Consider the following 17,957-nt stretch of genomic DNA (forward strand, 5'->3'; position numbering starts at 1 on the left):
GGCAGGGACCTGGGCACTGGCATTGTTTATTATGTTGTTCGAAGAGTCACAGAGCCCAGATTCCAAGGGGGGCGTGCCCCCCTCAATAGGACAAATGTCAAAGAGTTTGAGGGACCATGTTTTAAAACAGCCAGAGCTCATAAGTCCCCTCCCTGCTTTATCCATGTCTTGGTTTCAAGGAGAGAATTTTTTCTTTACCACACAAGTATCTGTTCAACATTCTAAAAATAGAACGTGCCCAACTGTCTGAAACACTGTGTAGACTCTTCTTCTGAGCAACGATATGAAGGAGAAAATAGAGAGTTGCACTATGAAAAAGCCCACTTGCCTAGATGGGAGAAAACCTGAACAGGTCTCTAGGCTGAGGGGCACGGGTGTTGCAGATGCAGCGAAGAATCCAGATCTTGGCAGAAAGGCGAGGGCTCGAATAAGGAGGGCCGGGGAGGGCATTTACACCAGGCAGCAGGGAGCTACGAGTCCTTTGTCCCTTCTAGAAATTTCCTCTAAATGGGGTTGTACCTTTTCCCCTCTGAACACTTAAAACACATTTGTATAGAACAGTATGTGGCCCATAGCAGAAACATCCACAGGGAGTCCAATTCTAGAGGTACTGGGACCCCCCCCCCCAATGCTATTATTCCTATCACTGCCTCCCCTCATTCAGAAGCGGGTGAACATAATAAGTGTTAAATAAATACTGCTCCCCGCGGGTCCTCCACGAAGCACAGAAACTCAGCCAGCTGCTGCAGAGAGCTCTCCAGGCAATTCTGATGTGCAAGGAGCCGCCAATGTCCCCTTTGCTCACGTTCTGTGAAGTTTTACTTCCATCTTCCAGAAAAGAACCTTTATCACTCCCCAGCTCTCTCGCCTACAGAGCCTTTCAAGTCCACGCACACAAACACGGAGCTTAGGAAATGTCCCAATCACCTGCAGGATGATTACCAGACACCGGTGGTGTCGGGTTGTATCATCCTCAACATCGTCATCGCTGGTATTCTTACAAAGCCCGGTTATGCTGCAGCTTGAGGGAGCGGATTACAAATAAAACATTTTTATTGAATGTTGTCAGCACTTGAACTCTGAGATGTTTTTAGACGGGCTGAAGTTCTGACTTTCTGATTTTAGAAATGTGAGGGCCTTCTGGGTGCCGTATCTAATCACCGAGGGGGGACAGAATCTAACCATCATGCAGGACCGAGTGCACTAGGCCGTGAGTCACACAAGGGCTTGTTTGTGCTCTTCGCACACGTCTAATCTCACCTGTTGTATTACCGCTGTCGACAGGTGCACAGGTGAGCCACTCCCACCTCAGCTGCGGGACTCAGCTGTGTTCCGGTTTCAACGAACATTCGGGAAGCCCCTGTGACACAGGCGAGGCCAGTCAGGTATGCGGAAGAAAGTGGCCTTTACGGTGTGTGACATGCTAGCAGGGTTAGCGAAAGCCACAATGGCAACTGTGCTTCGATATATAAGTCAACGTGGTGTGTGACACAGTGCTATACATATGCCAAATGCATTTTCATTTAAAGGTGTACAATAAAGAAGGCCATCAGTCTGCTGGTAAGAAGAATTGAGACCTAGAACTAAAGAACCAAAGAGGATACCTTTGCTAACTCCAAGGATACGAGAAAGAGAATTTAAAACACCTTATTAGGATGCAAGTCAACCAGTTTATGTAAACATAAACAGACAACCCCTGGAGAGAAGGGAGTAAAGAAACCGTGTGAACACAGAGAATTCTGAGCCAAATCTTTTTAAGACTAACTCTGTGGCAAGTGTCTGTGTAACTGCTGGGGAAACAGCAGGGACGAGACCAGAGAAGGAAGCGGGGACAGGCCCCGGTCCCCACCTCCCTGGGTCCAGCTGATCAGAAAGACCTCCACTGCATCCGAGGGGGAAATGCTGTTCTGCTAGGCCCCTGTCCTGTGATTTCTGAGGCATTCCTCTTTCAAACGACCTCAAGTTCTAGGTATCCGATTCGAGAGATAAAATCGTTGACATTCACGGTTAATTACAGACCAATCAATGTCCACGAAGATTCGTGGTTTGTTACATAACTTTTCCCACAGCTCCAGGGTGTTTCTTCCTTGTGAGCTTAGAATGAATTTAAATCTTTTCAGGTTTGTTTGTCAACGTGGCTTTGTTTCCGCAAGAAAGAGGAATGTGACTTTGGTACTTTGGCTCAGGGAAGAGAATGCTAAGCCTCGGTTTTCAGTAAGCTCAGACACCAACGAGCCTAGGGAAGAGGCTTAGGGGGAGACGCGACGTACGGTGAGGTCTGCACGGGACGTGCGGACGAGGACCAGAGCGGGCAGACATCTGCACCCAGAGCGCCCAGGGCCCGCAGGCCGCCTGTGCGGGGCAGTCTACCACAGCTTCCGAGGACGGCTTCCTTGGCCGTGTGTGTCTGTGAAACCATGCTGGGCTTATCTTTTCTTTTTTAGACTTCATTACGTTTATTGGGGTGACGTTGGTTAATACGATCGCATAGATCTCAGCTGTGCACTTCTAGCGCATCATCTGTGTGCTGTGCTGTGTATTCGCCAGCCCAAGGCAGGGCTCCTTCCCTCACCAGACTGATCTTTGACGGTGACTGGCCAGTCCGTCTGATGTTACTATACTGTTATGATCACTTTTATGACAAATACAACAATGATATTTTTGCGATAGGATGACAATGATATGACAACAATGGTATTTTTGACCTCTGAGAATGTGCTATGCAGAATATAAACTAAGATGCCGAGAAGAGAGATGCTTTTGGAGCTTTTGACTCATCGAGTATAAAAGGACACCGGTTAAGCAAAAGCCGATTGGTCAAGATCTAAAAAGGGAACTCGTGACAATTCCTTCCGAAGTCTTAGAGGAAACCTAGTCCTCTCCTGTAAGAAGCAGATCACCAAGGCAAACAAGGAGTGCGTTCTCACTTCCCCGAAAGCCCCTGCATGCCCTCTTTCCGGAAGGATACAGAGAGGAAGTAAAAGGTAAAAAAAGGGCAGGAGAAGGAAGTCACAACCTCAGTCAGCCACTAAACCATCCCACACACTGCCCCTTGGGATGTGGGCATTTCATTGCTGTTTGATCATTTTTAAGGGTAATTTTTTTTCAATCACTTTTTTTCAGAGTTAGTTATAAACCTTCCTCATGAAAAATTCCCTGAAATATAAATGTATTCCAAGCAACAGTGTACACCAAGCGTCACTAATAGCCATGAGCTTCACATCTTAGATTCTGGTCACACGGAGCAGAGGAAGGCTGAGACCGGACTTTCCTTCTGCAGAACACCGCTGTCTGGACAAATGTTCGCCCGGTGCAAAAGCATCATCTTTGGTGCAAAAGCAAGATTGTGTGACAGTACATCAGAGCTCCCCGGGCCTCGGGTTCCTCCTCTGTTCCTGCCGTACATGGTAGTACAAATGCCCAAGTGCTGGTTTTAAAGGTGTACTCCAGCCCTGGCTGGTGTGGCTCAGTGGATTGAGCACTGGCCTGTGAACCAAAGTATCACAGGTTTGATTCCCAGTCAGGGTACATGCCTGGGTTGCAGGCCAGGTCCCCAGTTGGGGGGGGTGCCTGAGAGGCAACCACCTCCCCAGTTGGGGGTGCAAGAGAGGGAGAGGTTTCTCTCCCTCTCTTTCTCCTTCCCTTCCCCTCTGCCTAATAAATAAATAAAATCTTAAAAATAAATAAAGTTATAAATAAAGATGTACTCCAAGTATTAAGATGAGCCCCAGTGAAAATCTGAGTAGCGTTTGAGCAGCACAACCTGGAGCTGCCCCCTTTAAGAATTAATTTCCCTACTGAATTATTTAAAACCAGAGGGCTCTACAGATCACGGCTGGGCTTAATCCTTCATAGGAGCAAGAAAGACGGGGACAAACTGAGCGGAAACCCAATCCTTAAGGACTTGCCTAAGTGTTTAAAATGGTTATGAGATGTTCTTTTCTGAAAGCCTTTAAGAAAAGTAATTCAGTTTCCTGAAATAGTTCAGGCTTCAAGTGAAGCTGTTACGCAGGAGAGTTAAGTTAAATAACCTCTAAAAGTTTTTCCAGCCATGTTTTTTTTTAATTATCTTATGCCTTCCCCCCTCTCTCATTTCAAAGATAATCAGGAAAGCTCTTTGAATAAGGTTATTATGTTCAAGCCTTGCCAACAGTGTAAGAACAGAAACTCCCATTTGATTGGCTCTGGAGGGACAATTAGACTTCCTAAAAATAAAACGAGCCCAAGCTGGGAAGATGAAAAGGCTGATGAAGTGGAAGGTCAGTAGTTCTTTTTCGGTCCCCTTTCATCACTGTGTCATTTACTTGAATGGTAGCCTGTCATTTCAAACTAGATGACTCAGGGGCCTGGTCACGGGCTACAGAGTGTTGGGTCTCGGGTCACCCAGGCTGCCCAGGAAGAAGTTGATATTTAAGACTGGATGACTCAGTGACATGGTCAGGGGTTGTGGACCACTTCATCTAGGGTCACCCATCCTGCCCAGGAGGAAACTGATATTTAGTCATGACGGAGACAGGGTGCTCACAGGATGTCCTTCTGCACCAGAACCTCCCGACCCGCAGCCACTCAAAGAGAGGGTGCTGTTCTGCTGTCGCCTCCCACCAAGGGACAGCGAGAAGACAGAGCAGGACCTTCTCGTGGGGACTTGCGGCTCCTTTCCCACGCTCAGACATGAAAAGCTGTTTCAAATTCGAATTTTGCCCCATTGGATCCTCAAGCGGCAGAACGGAATTTGTAATCTTAACCGCCCTTTGTTTATTTCCGAAGAATGAAATTGTTTTCTCCCGCAGAAGTTTAAGGGAATGAACAAATTGGTGTTTTGGGTAGGAGTGCCCTATAATCACAAAGCACCGTGAGTTCACCAAACACTTTTTCCTTACGTGGTCGATCGGGAGGCAGTGGGACCTGCTCTGAGCTGTGCTGTCACTAGGCTGGCAAGAAGCTGCCAAGACTCTGACCCTGCTTCTCACCAGGCACAATCACAGTGACAAGGGACTTTCAAGCTCCTGGCCATGCAATCTTTATGTTTCTGATTCACTCCAGAAACAGGGTCCTATCGCAGTGTTCCAAATGTTCATCCCAGGGCCTGACCTTGTCTGCTGAGATTTGGGACATTTTGCTCCCCTTTAACTTGTGACTTGTCCCCTTGGATTCCTGACCCATTTTTTCACCTTTGGCGACAACATGCTCCTTAATACTTGTTCTAGCTGCATACATCCCTGCCTTCCACTCGATTCTTAATTCTGATGGTTAGGGTCCCAGACCAGGCCAATCTGTGCAGTTCAGGGAGGACAGAGATGTTCTTTGACTGAAATCATCGAGACCAGAGCTCATGACTAGTGAGAACAGATACCCCAAGGACACAGTGACCATACAGATGTCCAAATAGAGGTCACGTGACTTGCTGTAAGGCCTTAGATTACATACATCATATCCATGAGGTTGCGATGTCATAGCTAGTTTCAGGACACTAAGGACAGACGCACTCTTCAAACCTAGGTCACAAAGCATGGAACAAAGCCCTCATAATGTACCCTGGGTCACATGACACAAGACATGCAGTCACAGAACTACTGCTGGGCCAAGAGGACAGGCCCCCAAGGACAGCAAGCTGGGTGTCTCTTTAAGACCCAAGACCAAGACGCTACAGGAGGTGTGTAAATTCTGGAAGAGTCTTTATCATTTACAAATACAAAGGCATAGTATGTAAAATTACTTCCATTCCACAGGAAACGATTATTCGAAATGTTCAGATGTGCTAGGGTGTTCTAAAAGCAGTTTGGACGATGAAAGGCTGCTGTGGAAGACCAGAAGGAATTGCTGGAGGGTTGGAAGGTTTTGCTAGATCACTGTTCAGGTCCTGACTGGCTGGCTCTCGAGTCCCTCCTCTGTAAGAAGTGAGGAAGGTGATTCTAAACCACACTTTTAGCCCTTCCAGCTCTGAATGAGTCATTGACCTGGAAATGGGATCACAAGGCTGGAAAGGCTCTTTCTTAGACGTTACTGAATTCAGCGCCTAACCCTCCAGGGACATGGAGGACAGCCTTCCGTGGGCCAGCCCATGCCCACCCCAAAGGAATTCTTATCAAGAGGAAGGTCTCCTGCATCTTGAACTGCCATCCTACTGTCAGTCCACATGCTGGCCTCCTGGACAGCATAGTCCGAATTTAATCCCTTACCCACAGGATGGTCTTTACATTTCCCCTTTCCCATCCTCTATCTCAAGCAAGCATTGTTAATTGCATCACACATTCCTGATCTCCACCTGTTTGCTCTTGTCTGGTTTTGTTCTATGTTTTCACCATCCTTCTTAAAAAATGGGCAAGGGGGCACCAGAGCATCCATAGACAAGTACCAAGGAGAGCAGGAGTATCACCTCCTCTCCCCTCTTCTGCACATTCTACTTCTATTGATGCAACCCACATTTGAATTGGCACTCAAAGGACAGTCCTATCATGTCACTGAATTACACTGATCTTACAGTCTTTCCACGTGAATGGGCATTAAGCAACACTTGCATATTCCACGGGGTTTAACTGAGGTTTTCATTTCAAATACAGAGCCTTAGAGCTTACCCCTGTTGGGTTTCATCTTGTTAATATTAGAAGACCCTATAAGAAAAGTCGAAGGCAAAAAAGGGATCAGTAATGGACCTTCACGGAAAGGGAGTAAGGAAGAGGCCCACAGAAGCAAAGACTTAGCCAGGAAGCCTAGGAAGCCTAGCTGAGAGACGTCCAAATGGAGAGAGTGGACTGAATCCTGCGTTTACTTTGGCTTCCTCCTAAAACCCCAATAAATCAACATAACAGAATTTTTTAAGCACAAGCTCACAAAGATAAAAAGAGTGGAGAGGTCAGAGTAGCAATAAATCTTCAGAATCGGAAAAGCTGATGGATACGTGGTAACTAACGTAACACATCTGAGAAAGCCAGTCCCTAAGCCAGCAGTGGGAGAAAGCAAAGAAATAATTCGATGTGCACCCCAAGTCCTAAAAGGCTCAGGAATTGATGGCTTGAGGTTCTACGGGAAGTGACGAGGAAGGTGGGCTCAAACAGGTTGACTGGGTGAAGAAATTTCCCAGAAAGTGAGGCAAAACAACCAAAAGAAGGGAAATAGGAGTGTGGACATAAGAAAATAAAAGGATCAGGATAAGAAAATAAAAGGATCATCCAAGAATGTCTAACTTTTGAATAACAAGAGTTCTGTAAAGAAAGGATGGGGGTGGGGGATGAAGGGGAGAAAAATCACTGAAGAAATCATTTAAGAAACTTTCCCAGAACTGAAAGCAGTAAGTTTTCAGGTGGAAAGGACCCACCCAACACCCAGCACGATATTCGAAAGTGGAACTGGGTCTCACCGAAGAACTGGACTGTCCTCATCCGGCGATGCCCCAGACCTGTTTGGTGACTAGACTCTCCAGGAGGAATTCTGAGAAAACTGTAGCCGCTCTCGTGTGGCCTCGTTGCACCAGGGGACTGCCTGGCAGGAGCCACGTCCCTGTCACACAGACAGGGCCTCCCGAAAGAATGATATTCTCATTGCACCCTCATTCTTCCCTGACAAACATTTTGCTCTGGGTTACAGAGCTGCACAGGAGGGCCCCCAAACGGAGCCCTTTTCCGTCCTCCTAACCGTGGTCATAGGGAAGGGAGAGAGAGGCAGACACCAGGGGAGGGAGACTGAAACACACAGTGAATGGGAATGAAACAATCTCATTTGATTCTCATCACCACCAACAGATAGCCCTTAAATCGAGTCTGTGCGTGTGTGCAACAGGGGCGTGTCCGTCCTCTACTGGGTGCAGGCGCTGCACTGGGCACTAGCGAAACAAGGCTGCCAGGGCTGTCCTCTCCCGCCACCTGTGGGGGGCGCCTACTCCACTGTGTGCTTGTTCTGAGTGTGCACAGACCTCAGAAATGGGGCACAAAGAGGTGGGCGCAGGATAGGACGTCAGTGTGGCCCTACTGGGCGCTGTTCTGGCTCATCACCATGTCCCTTGCAGTCTCTTGTCACATCAGCCCTTTCACATAGAGCACCTGAGCCCTGCTCCAGTGGCCGGTGATCAAATTTAGCAGAGAAGAGAAACTCACCAACCTCGGACCAAGGGAGGCCAGAAAACCCCTCTGTGAGAGGCCCTACCTCCGAGAACATTTGGGGGAGTTCTTGATTGTGTTAAGGGAAATGATTGGTGAAGAGAAAGAGAAAAAAAATAAGACAAAACAAGAGCCAGAAACCAAGAGTCAACAGGCAAATGCAACAATTGGAATAAGTGCCTAGAACCATATCCTTCATTGGCTTCCCAGGCCACAGAGCTCGGCTTCACCCCAAATAGAACGATGACAAATCCCTGCGAGTTCCTGAACCAAATCAGGTTCAGTTTGTTTGCTCGTGTATTGTAAAGAACATGCCTGATTAAAAAAAAAAAAAAGATTTAAGGCAGCAGGCTACTTTAATATCTTCAGAGAGAAATTGAACAGTCAGGTGGCCTTCCTCATTTCCCATGAGAATTTCGACTTCCTGGAGAAAAACTTCTGAGTGGGAAGGGAGTACAATATGTCAAAACAGCACTACGAAATCCTCCGTGTCAGAAGGATGACATCCAGCATCCCGCAGAGGAAAGAGGACTGTGTGCCGTGAACATACTTAGAGGAGTGAGGTTATTTTTCAGCTATAGAGATGGAGGTGATACTGTTGCAGATACCTCTGCGATACGATGCTGTGTCAAGCTCTGCGACAGGAACCCTCTCTTGCAAGAGTTTAAAATGTGGTCATAAAATAACCCCCCAAGAGGGGTGCCTGACCGGCCACTGGCTCTAGACGATGCTAAGGACACGTTATTTTTCACTAAAAATGAAAAGGTATTTCCTTTTCTAGCCTGTTAAGTACACTGATGGCTTTTCACAGAAACTTTAGTATTGAAAAGCTTATTGTTGCCATCGGTCACCTTGACTTTGTGGGGAGGTCAGGATACTGATGGATTCTTAAGCTTAGTTTACAGGAAATGAAAGTGCAGGAGGATTAAGCCATTTTTCCTTGGTCACTGCAATGGGGACAGACTGGGAAGCGTGTCCTTGGATGGTAGCAGCCCGTTGCTGCTGCCCCAAAATTTGACCTTCAGTGACATTTCATAAGGTCTAGGAAGTGTTTAAATGTAAATAGAAAGGAAAGAACTTACGTTTGGCATCCCTAAGCCTATAGCAGGTCTTTCTAAATCCTAACAGAAACCTCAGCTTTAATTTTCAACATTTCACTTTTGTTCAAAGCTAATGCTGCAGATATTTGCACTAACCATGAACATGAGTAAGGTGTGGTGAAGAACAAGCAGTCCCCACCAATTTGCGCAGGTGGAAGCGGACCTGAAGGTCACATCCATTCGTGAAGGTCATCCGCCCCTCCATCTTTACAGAGCAAAAACTGTATGCGTGGTACAAGACTAAATGCCAGACTAGACGCCAGTGCAACAAAGTCCCAGCTCCTCGGGGTCCTTCAGGTCGGGGAGAAAGTCGGGTAATCAGATACACAAATGCAGTGATACTGTAAGGCCATGCGTCCTTCACGATAGATGAATGGAGCAGACATTACGCAGCTACTGACTTTCCGAGAAGGCCCGTACGCTAGAGATGGAAAGGCCTCCTTCTGGGGTGGAACCCGGCTGCCTGTGTTCGAATCCTGGCTCTGCCGCTTGCCAGCCCTCCCCCGGGTTATACAGGTAAAGCGAGTTGCTTTACCTGTCTTCGCCTCGGTTTCCTGATCTGTAAGGAGCCAAGGTGGGGGTTGGGGAATAATGTAGAGGCGGAAACTGGCCCTGTGCCTCATTTCCAAAACAACTGAACACTTTATATCCCACAGTCCAGGGGAAAAACACTTTGAATCACCCTGACTGGTTGTAGTTCCCCAAACAATAAAATCTTGAGTATTTTCCACAAGCTCCCCTAAAAAAAATTCCTCTCTTATTTGGGCTGTGTCTGAAGACACGTCCTGACTTTTGAGAACACTTCCTGACCCTGCTCCCCGTGGACGGACAGGCACACTCGGTAACCTGGTAACTCTCTGGGTGCCAGCCCTTTAAGCCCTTGCCTGTATTTGCCGAGCCAGGCCTTCCGAAGGCTGACTCCGGTGCATTCTTTGCAAGCAAACTTTTTCTTTCCTTTTCTAGATGCTTCTGTCTCAGTCTTCCTTTAAGAATAACAATAGAACCCACCTCCCAAAGCTTTCATTAGGATTAAGAGCTCCTGTTTCTAAAGCACATGGCGCAGTGCTAGGCTCTTGTGAAAGGGCAGAGAGGAGCAGTATGAGAAGGCTTCTCGGAGCAGAGCAGACTCTACCTGGTCCACAAAAATGAGTAGGACTTAGATGTAATTGCGGGAATGGCGTGAGGACAAGAATGTCACGGTGTGGCCGAAAGCACCGAGCCACAGCACTGGAACAGAATAAAGGATTCACTTTGAGTGTGGCAGAGAGACAACACCACTGCAGGATCAGTTTGAATCACGCATTGAAGGGCACGGTCTTGCTGGTAAAGATGAGAGTCAGTGACATGTTTGTGGTCAGAGAAGCCACCAGACCAAGACTCTGCTGTAAGAAGTCCTTTTGCCCCCAAACAGGAATGTGCGAAGCAACTAACAATGCTTTGCTTGAGATACAGAATGTAAGAGGGGAAATATAAACCCCGTCCTGTGGGCTAGGGAAGCCACAGCCCTGCTCGTCCTGAATCACTGCGCGAAGTTTAACTTTACTTTGCAAGCCTCCTGCTACCTTGGCTGGGAATACCACCACTACTGGAGTACTCCCTCCAACCCCCGTAATGTCAATGGCTGCCGTTTCCTGGCAATTGGCTCGGAGGTCACAGTTGGAGCTATTCTGTGAACCCATGGCAGAAGCCACAATTAGCGTCTTTACTGTGTCCTAACGGCGTTTTCCTCCTGCCCCTCCTATTAGAGGCCGAACCACTTCGGCTCCCCACGCAGTTTCTGCGAGTGGACTGCGAGCTGTGCGGCGCTCGCTCATCGTAGCGCTGGCTCCAGAAATCCTCCGCCGCTAATCAGAACGCCAATCAGGCAGCGGAACTCGTTCACGGACCCGTCTAGGGAGCGTTACTAATATGCGGTCAGCTATTAGTCTAAAGCTCCCTTTCGCTTCTGCACCTTGTGGTCTAGCCTCTGGCATTCGGTGCTTCCTTCTAAATTTGATTTTCTAATTACAAAAAAACCAATGCATCATGTGCAAGAAACAAAGAGCTTTTACAGTTGTCCGCCGGTTCAACTCCTGGCCTTCCGCAGTCTTTGGCTCTGCCTGCATCTTCTGCTTGGTGTTGCGTCTCTGCGGAGAAGTTTGTGGATGTGCTTGAAGCGGTGTGCCTATCTCCCTCTCCAGCTCCAGTTTACTCGGGGACCAGATGAAAGCATTTCGGCAGCATGGTGTTGGGAAAAGAACACTAATTCTTGTTCTGACCTTCGCACTAGCTCATCGCAGGCTCTCGAACCACACACCTACATTCATTGAGCCTGGCTTTTCTCATCTGTAAAGTAACAGGGCTGAACCAAACAATCCCTAACGTTCTTTATAGTATTAAAAGTCCGTAAGCTCTGATCTCATGTGCACATAATCAATTACGAGGTGGCAAGACCAGTCATCAGCCTGTGGGAATGCTGTGATCGAAAGCTTCCCACCTCCCCAGCTTCCTGGGGTCCATGCCCCCATGTAATTCCCTTTCCCTGAAGTGTGTGCCCTGTGACTCGCTTCGCACCAACAGGACACAGCGAAGCGACTGGGGTGGCACTTCGCAATCGGGTGTAATACGGCAGTACAGTCTGACACTGACCGCCCAGAGTGAGCACGGATGCCAGGGATGAAAGGATGGCCTGTGGATGCCAGCCACAGGTTGGGGGTCCCCAAGCCACCAGCTCTTCTAGTCAACTGCCTGCATATCCGGGGAATCCTCACCCTCCTCTCAGGTTCAATCACACTCTAGAGAACAACGCCCAGAGCTCAGGAAAGTACTATCCACAACCCACGTTTTATCATGAAGGACACAAATAGGGACCGGCCAAGTGATGAGACACGAAGGGCAAAACTGGGGAGGGTCACCAGTGCAGGGTTTCCGTGTCTCCCCCTGTGGCGTCTGGACACCACCCGCCCCGCACGTCGCTGTGTTCATCAGCCAGGAGGCTCCCCTGCGCTTCCCTGTCCTGAATTTTCACTGGAGTTTTCTTACATACGCACAACTGATTTAATGATTGGCCGTGTGCTGCGACTGAACTCAACCTCCAGCCTCTTCCTCTGATGAGCTGGTTCCAACACTCTAACTGCCAGGGGAGTCTTCCTGACTCCCCACCCCGAGTCATCTCGTCAGCAAAACTCAGCTGTGGTTGAGCAGCCACCCATGAATAAGACGCTCCACCGACTCAAGACATTTTAAGGATTTAGAGGCTGTCTCCCAGGACCCAGGGGCAAACACCAAACAAATTCTCTCCCTTGATAGTAGACTGTGTCCCTTGCTGGCTTTGATGGAGCGAGTGGCAAGGTACTCAGGGAGGCCCCTGCTCAACAACCTTGAAGACCCGCATCCCACCGACAACCGCGTGCAGGAGGTTGGAAGTGGATTCTTCCCTAGTTGAGCCTTCAAATAACCCTCCAGGCTGCAGCCCTATCAGAGATCCTGAAGCAAAGAACCCAGCGAAGCCCTGCCCAGGTTCTTGACTCACACTAACTGTGGAAAAATGAATGTGCGTTGTTTTAATTTGCTGAATTTGGAGATAATTGGTCCCACAGTAATCTACATAACTAATACCCTGACTAAATTATGACTAAAAGATAGTGATGTCCTAAAATACAGAGAACCTAGAAGATTCAGCCGAACACGTCGATTTCTTGAGATGGAAACCCCACCCCCCAGACTCCAGAACCTGTGTAACACTACGTGTTACGCTGCCTCCCATACAAACTCACTGAAAAGTCACAGGATAATTGTCCCAGGTCCCTTCCTATCTAAGAGTTTCTCCCCTCAAGTTTTTAACTACTATTTATTTATATGCCATTGTTTCCAAAGAGGATACAAAGTGTCTTGATCATTTTACAATACACTGTCATAAAGCAAAAATAAAATCGAGAAGGAAAATCAGAATGAAGAAGAACCTAAGTGGGCTTCTTGCTGGGTAGAGGTGGGAGCTGCAACATCTGAACCCTGAATGTTCAAGACCCCAGGGCAGAGGGGAGAAAAAAAAAACTGGGAATTTTATGATTCCCAGTGCTCTCAGGAAATTAAAGCAATTACCTGCTCAGGAGAAAAAAAAACAAAACTATTCATGGTGGAAACCAGAGAACATTTTTTTCCTGTGTGACGACATCATCAACAGCTACAGAACACCTGCAGGACACCTGCAGGACACCTACAGGACACCTGCAGGGGGAGAAAAGGGCGGCATCTAGCTTCCAGCTGATGGCTCAGCACAGGCACAGATTTTAGTGACTAGAAACATGAACGCAACGCTGAGCTTCTCTCTTTATTATTCCCATTCCCAACTTTTCTTTACTCCTACTTGCCGATACCTTCTCTTGGGTGGTTTGAGCATGAGTAAAAAAGCTGCAAAGGTTTGGGTTGAAAATGAGGACCGAGAGCAAAGTCACTATGACAATTAGTGTATCACATGGAGGAGGAGGGGGAAGAACTAGAGGATGTCGCTGCCGAAATAAAGCAACTGCTTCCTTCATCACAGGAAACGAAGGCTCCTTTGTAGGTGCACCCCTCGCCTTCTCCTAACCAACTAGTCAAGTTTTCAATGTGCTGTTAGGACACTGTAGATTCCAATACTGAGATCTTCCCCTTTTGCAGTTGTAATAGGATACTTTTAAATTCTTTGCTGTGAAATCTAAGTCCTACAAAACAACCCTCAACAGCCCAGCTGGGAACCTCCTGCTGCATGTAGTTATTTAAAGTCTTTGACTAAACTCTCAATGACCTTATAAATGAAGCTATTATATGATTATGGGAGAACTATTAAAAATAATACCAGGAAGCCAAGGGATATAAAACGAAGACATGGGTAACTGCTTGGTTTGTCATCATTAAAGGCTTGGTATCCACAAAAGGCCGTGCACCTAAAGGGGGGCAGGATGAGGCAAAATACTGTGCAACTTCTTCCCAGAATGCCCTGGAGCACATCAGTGCCAAAGGTTAGCCATCTAACCTCCACTGGACTGTGGGAACAGGCACGAGATTCTCAAATGTGAGGACCACACCCCTCCCCCAAGGAGGGGCAGTTCTCAGAACCTGGAGAAGTGAACTATACAAGGTGAAATCACATGGTAATGGCATAATATTATTTTATACTGGCAAAAGATAAAACTTCTATTTTTATTGTAAAGAAACTGCTGAAAGTAATGCTGAACAAGATCTCCTGGGCTGCAGGGAACACAGAGAAGCAGTCACTGTCAAAGGCTTGAGAAAGGAGGGGGCCTGGGGCACGGCTCTCCACGGATGTTCCCAGATTTCAGGGCAAGACAAAGATTTCTCTTAGAATGTTTTTTTTTTTTTAATTTTTCCGGCCAGGGGGAAACACACCGCCCAAGCCCAGCGCCCGGCGAGAAAGAGAAAGATTTCTATAACCATCAAACAGCACATGGGCCTGAATGTGGACACTGTACCAGACAGTAGACCATGTCTGATCAATACAAAACTCTGACAGCCCTGCCTGGGTGGCCCAGCTGGTTACAGAGCTGTCCCGGGAGGGCAGGGTTGTGGGGTCAGTCCCACAACCAAGTCGGGGAGCACACAAGAATCAACCAATGACTGCATAAACAAAGGGAACAACAAAATCGATATATTTTCTCTCTCTCCACCCCCGTCTTTCTCTCTCTCTAAAATCAATCAATAATTTTTAAAAAATTTAGAAACCACAGAGACAAAAAAAAAAAATCTAATGATGATGGAATGCACATCAGCGGTTGCCTGGAGTAAGGAGGTTTCCCTAAAAGTTCAAGTATTTGTTTTAGTTACAAGTACTTGTTTTGATTGGAAAGCATCTCCAAAACCCGCATTGATTTTAGTAACTAAAACAAAGCAACCATCTGTTTTAAAATTTTCTCTATTAAAAAAAAATGTGTAGGGAATATTAAGGGCACAGATCCAATAGACATAAACAGAGGACAATGTGAATGAGTTTACTGGCAGGAAGTGGCTTAAATTGTTTCCAAAGTTGTATTGTGTTGTTTAGATCAGCGATAGATGTTAACTAGTTGATCACACGGAGGGAGATAAGGGAAAAGAAAAAAAAAACACAACAGCCTATTTCAAGCAAAACAAATGAAATGCCCATTTTATGCAGAACAAAACTGCATTTAACGAACGGATTTAAAAGATAGACAAATTAGCCCTGGCTGGTGTGGCTCAGTGAGCTGAGCACTGGCCTCAGAACCAAAGGGTCATGGGTTCAATTCCCATTCAGGGCAAATGCCTGGGTTGCAGCTGGGTCCCAGTGGGGGATGCATGAGAGGCAACCACAGATTGATGTTTCTCTTCCTCTCTCCCTTCCCCTCTGTCTAAAAATAAATAAATAAAATCTTTTAAAAAATAGACAAATTAAGTTAGAGAATGATGATTCAGTTTTTAAAGGATTTTTTACGGGTTTTCTTTATAATGAGAGCTGCCATAATGGATTAAAAACATGATTCCCTATGTAGAAATTCCATTTCAATCTAACCTTCTAAGAAAGTACATTTAATGAAACAAGGTAGAAAATGAATTCATTTCAGGCCAAAGTGTGACAAGTTCTATGAAGAGATAGCAATATCCTAAGTGGAAAAGTACAATTACAATCTGTTAGTTGAGATAAAACTAACATATTCCAAATATGCAAATGTGTCAGACACATTCGGCATAAAGCATTTACTGAATGCTAAACAACCCTGGGGTAGACGAACTAGAGGAATAACTTCAAAGGATTTCACAGCTGCAACAATGATCGGTGAAATGACCAATCACTTACTTGCCCACGGATAGGGAAGGGATGCCAGTTCTAACCAGCTAACGGCCGCCACTTCCAACTGTTCCTCCTGCTCTAATGGCCCCGAGTTTCCTCTAGTCCTTAGTCGTGCTTAGCTTTTTTGCAGTTCCCATTTCTACCGGGTGACAGTTAAATTCCAAACCAAAGCTGCAAAAGAAAGAACATCTTGGAAATGTGAAGATTAAGCTCCAGAGCCAAAGAATAGAAAGCTTCGAAATTTAGTGATGTGTGCACCTTGATCTTTGTCATAGGATTTTCTGAAGATACAAAAATATGGAAATATTAAGCAACCTTTAAAGCCTTTTTATTTGGATAGTCATGGGGATGTAAAGTACAGCATTAGGTAATATAGTCAATAATATTATAATAACTATGTATTATCCAGGGGAATCACTTTGTAATACAGTCAATAATACTGTAATAACTATGTATTATCCAGGGGAATCACTTTGTAATATAGTCAATAATACTGTAATAACTATGTATTATCAGGGGAATCACTTCATAAGTTATTAATGCCTGTTACACACCTCAAACTAATATAATATTGAATGTCAACTGTAACTGAAAAATAAAAATTTTTTATTTTGAAATAATTGAAAATAGTACAAGTGACTGTTGTATAGTCTTCATCCAGATTCTCCAACTGTTAACATTTATCATATTTGCTGCATTAACCGCACTCTCTGTCTATGGAACCATTTGAGAGCAAACTGAAACATCCTGCCCCCTTACATCTAAATATTTCAACATATGTTTCCTAAGAACAAGGACATTCTCTTACAAGACCCTAATAAAATGATCCAAATCAGTTAATTTAATGTTATTATATATAATTATTTAATGTACAGGTCATATTCAAAGTTTACCAATTATCACAATAATGTTCTTTAGAGCTGTTTTTCTAAACCAATTCAGGGTCACCCATAGATTTATTTGTTTTGCCTCTTTAATCTCTTTTAACCTGGGACAAATCCTTAGTCATTGTCTTTTATGACATTACTTTTTTTTCAAAGATACTATTTATTTATTTTTAGAGCAGGGGTGGGTGAAGGAAGGGAGAAAGAAAGGGAGAGGAACACAGATGTGAAAGAGAAACATCAACTGGTCGCCTCTCCTACCTCCCCCACCCAGGACCAAACCCACAACCCAGGCATGTGCCCTGACCAGGAATGTAACCAGTGACCTTTCACCTTGCAGAATGATGTCCATCCAACTGAGCCACACCAGTCAGGGCTATGACATTAATGTCTTTGAAGAACATGGAGACGTTATCTAGGTTTGTTCATCTTGTATACATTATACGTATTATTTTACAGGAACATACATTGTGTTATGTCCTTTGGGGCATCATATCATAAGGTACATGATGTTCATTCCTCCCATAACTCATGGTACTAATTTTGGTCATTTGGTTATGGTGGTGTCTAGCAAGTTTCTCTATTATAAACTTCTCTTTTATCTTTGTAATCAATATGTAATTTGTGGGGAGTTATTTTGAGACTACGTAAATATTACATTCCACATCATCGCAGCTTTACTTTTTAGTTTTTGTCTTCTGATGATTCTTACTAAATCAAAAATTTTACTGAGCTATTACTCACATATAACATTTACTACTTTAAAGTGTAAGACCCTGTGGTTTTCAGTACGCTCACACGTTGTGCAACCATCACCGAGATCCAAAGATCCGCATGGCCGCAAAAAGAAACCTTGGCCTCCTTAGTAAGCTCTTCCCTTTCCTCTGCTCCCTTTAGCCTCTGGAAACCACTACTCCACTTTCTAACTCTCTGGATTTGGCTATTTCAGACATTTCATATCAATGGAATCAGATAATACGTGGTCCTTTGTGTCTGGCTTCTTTCATTTAACGCATTTTCAAGCTTCATCCATCCATATTGTAGCTTTAATTAATACTTCATTCCTTTTTATTTATCTATATCAATTATTGGTATG

General features: G+C 45.6%; 1 protein-coding gene across 1 annotated transcript in view; it reads right to left on the bottom strand.

Annotated features, from left to right (window-relative positions):
- TP53BP2 (tumor protein p53 binding protein 2) overlaps window positions 1-17,957 on the bottom strand; it is a 121,736-nt gene that overhangs the window by 72,319 nt on the left and 31,460 nt on the right. The window lies entirely within an intron of this gene.

The sequence above is a fragment of the Artibeus jamaicensis genome, unplaced genomic scaffold (assembly GCF_021234435.1).
Source record: "Artibeus jamaicensis isolate MK-2021 breed Jamaican fruit bat unplaced genomic scaffold, CSHL_Jam_final scaffold_754, whole genome shotgun sequence".
Classification (NCBI taxonomy): domain Eukaryota; kingdom Metazoa; phylum Chordata; class Mammalia; order Chiroptera; family Phyllostomidae; genus Artibeus; species Artibeus jamaicensis.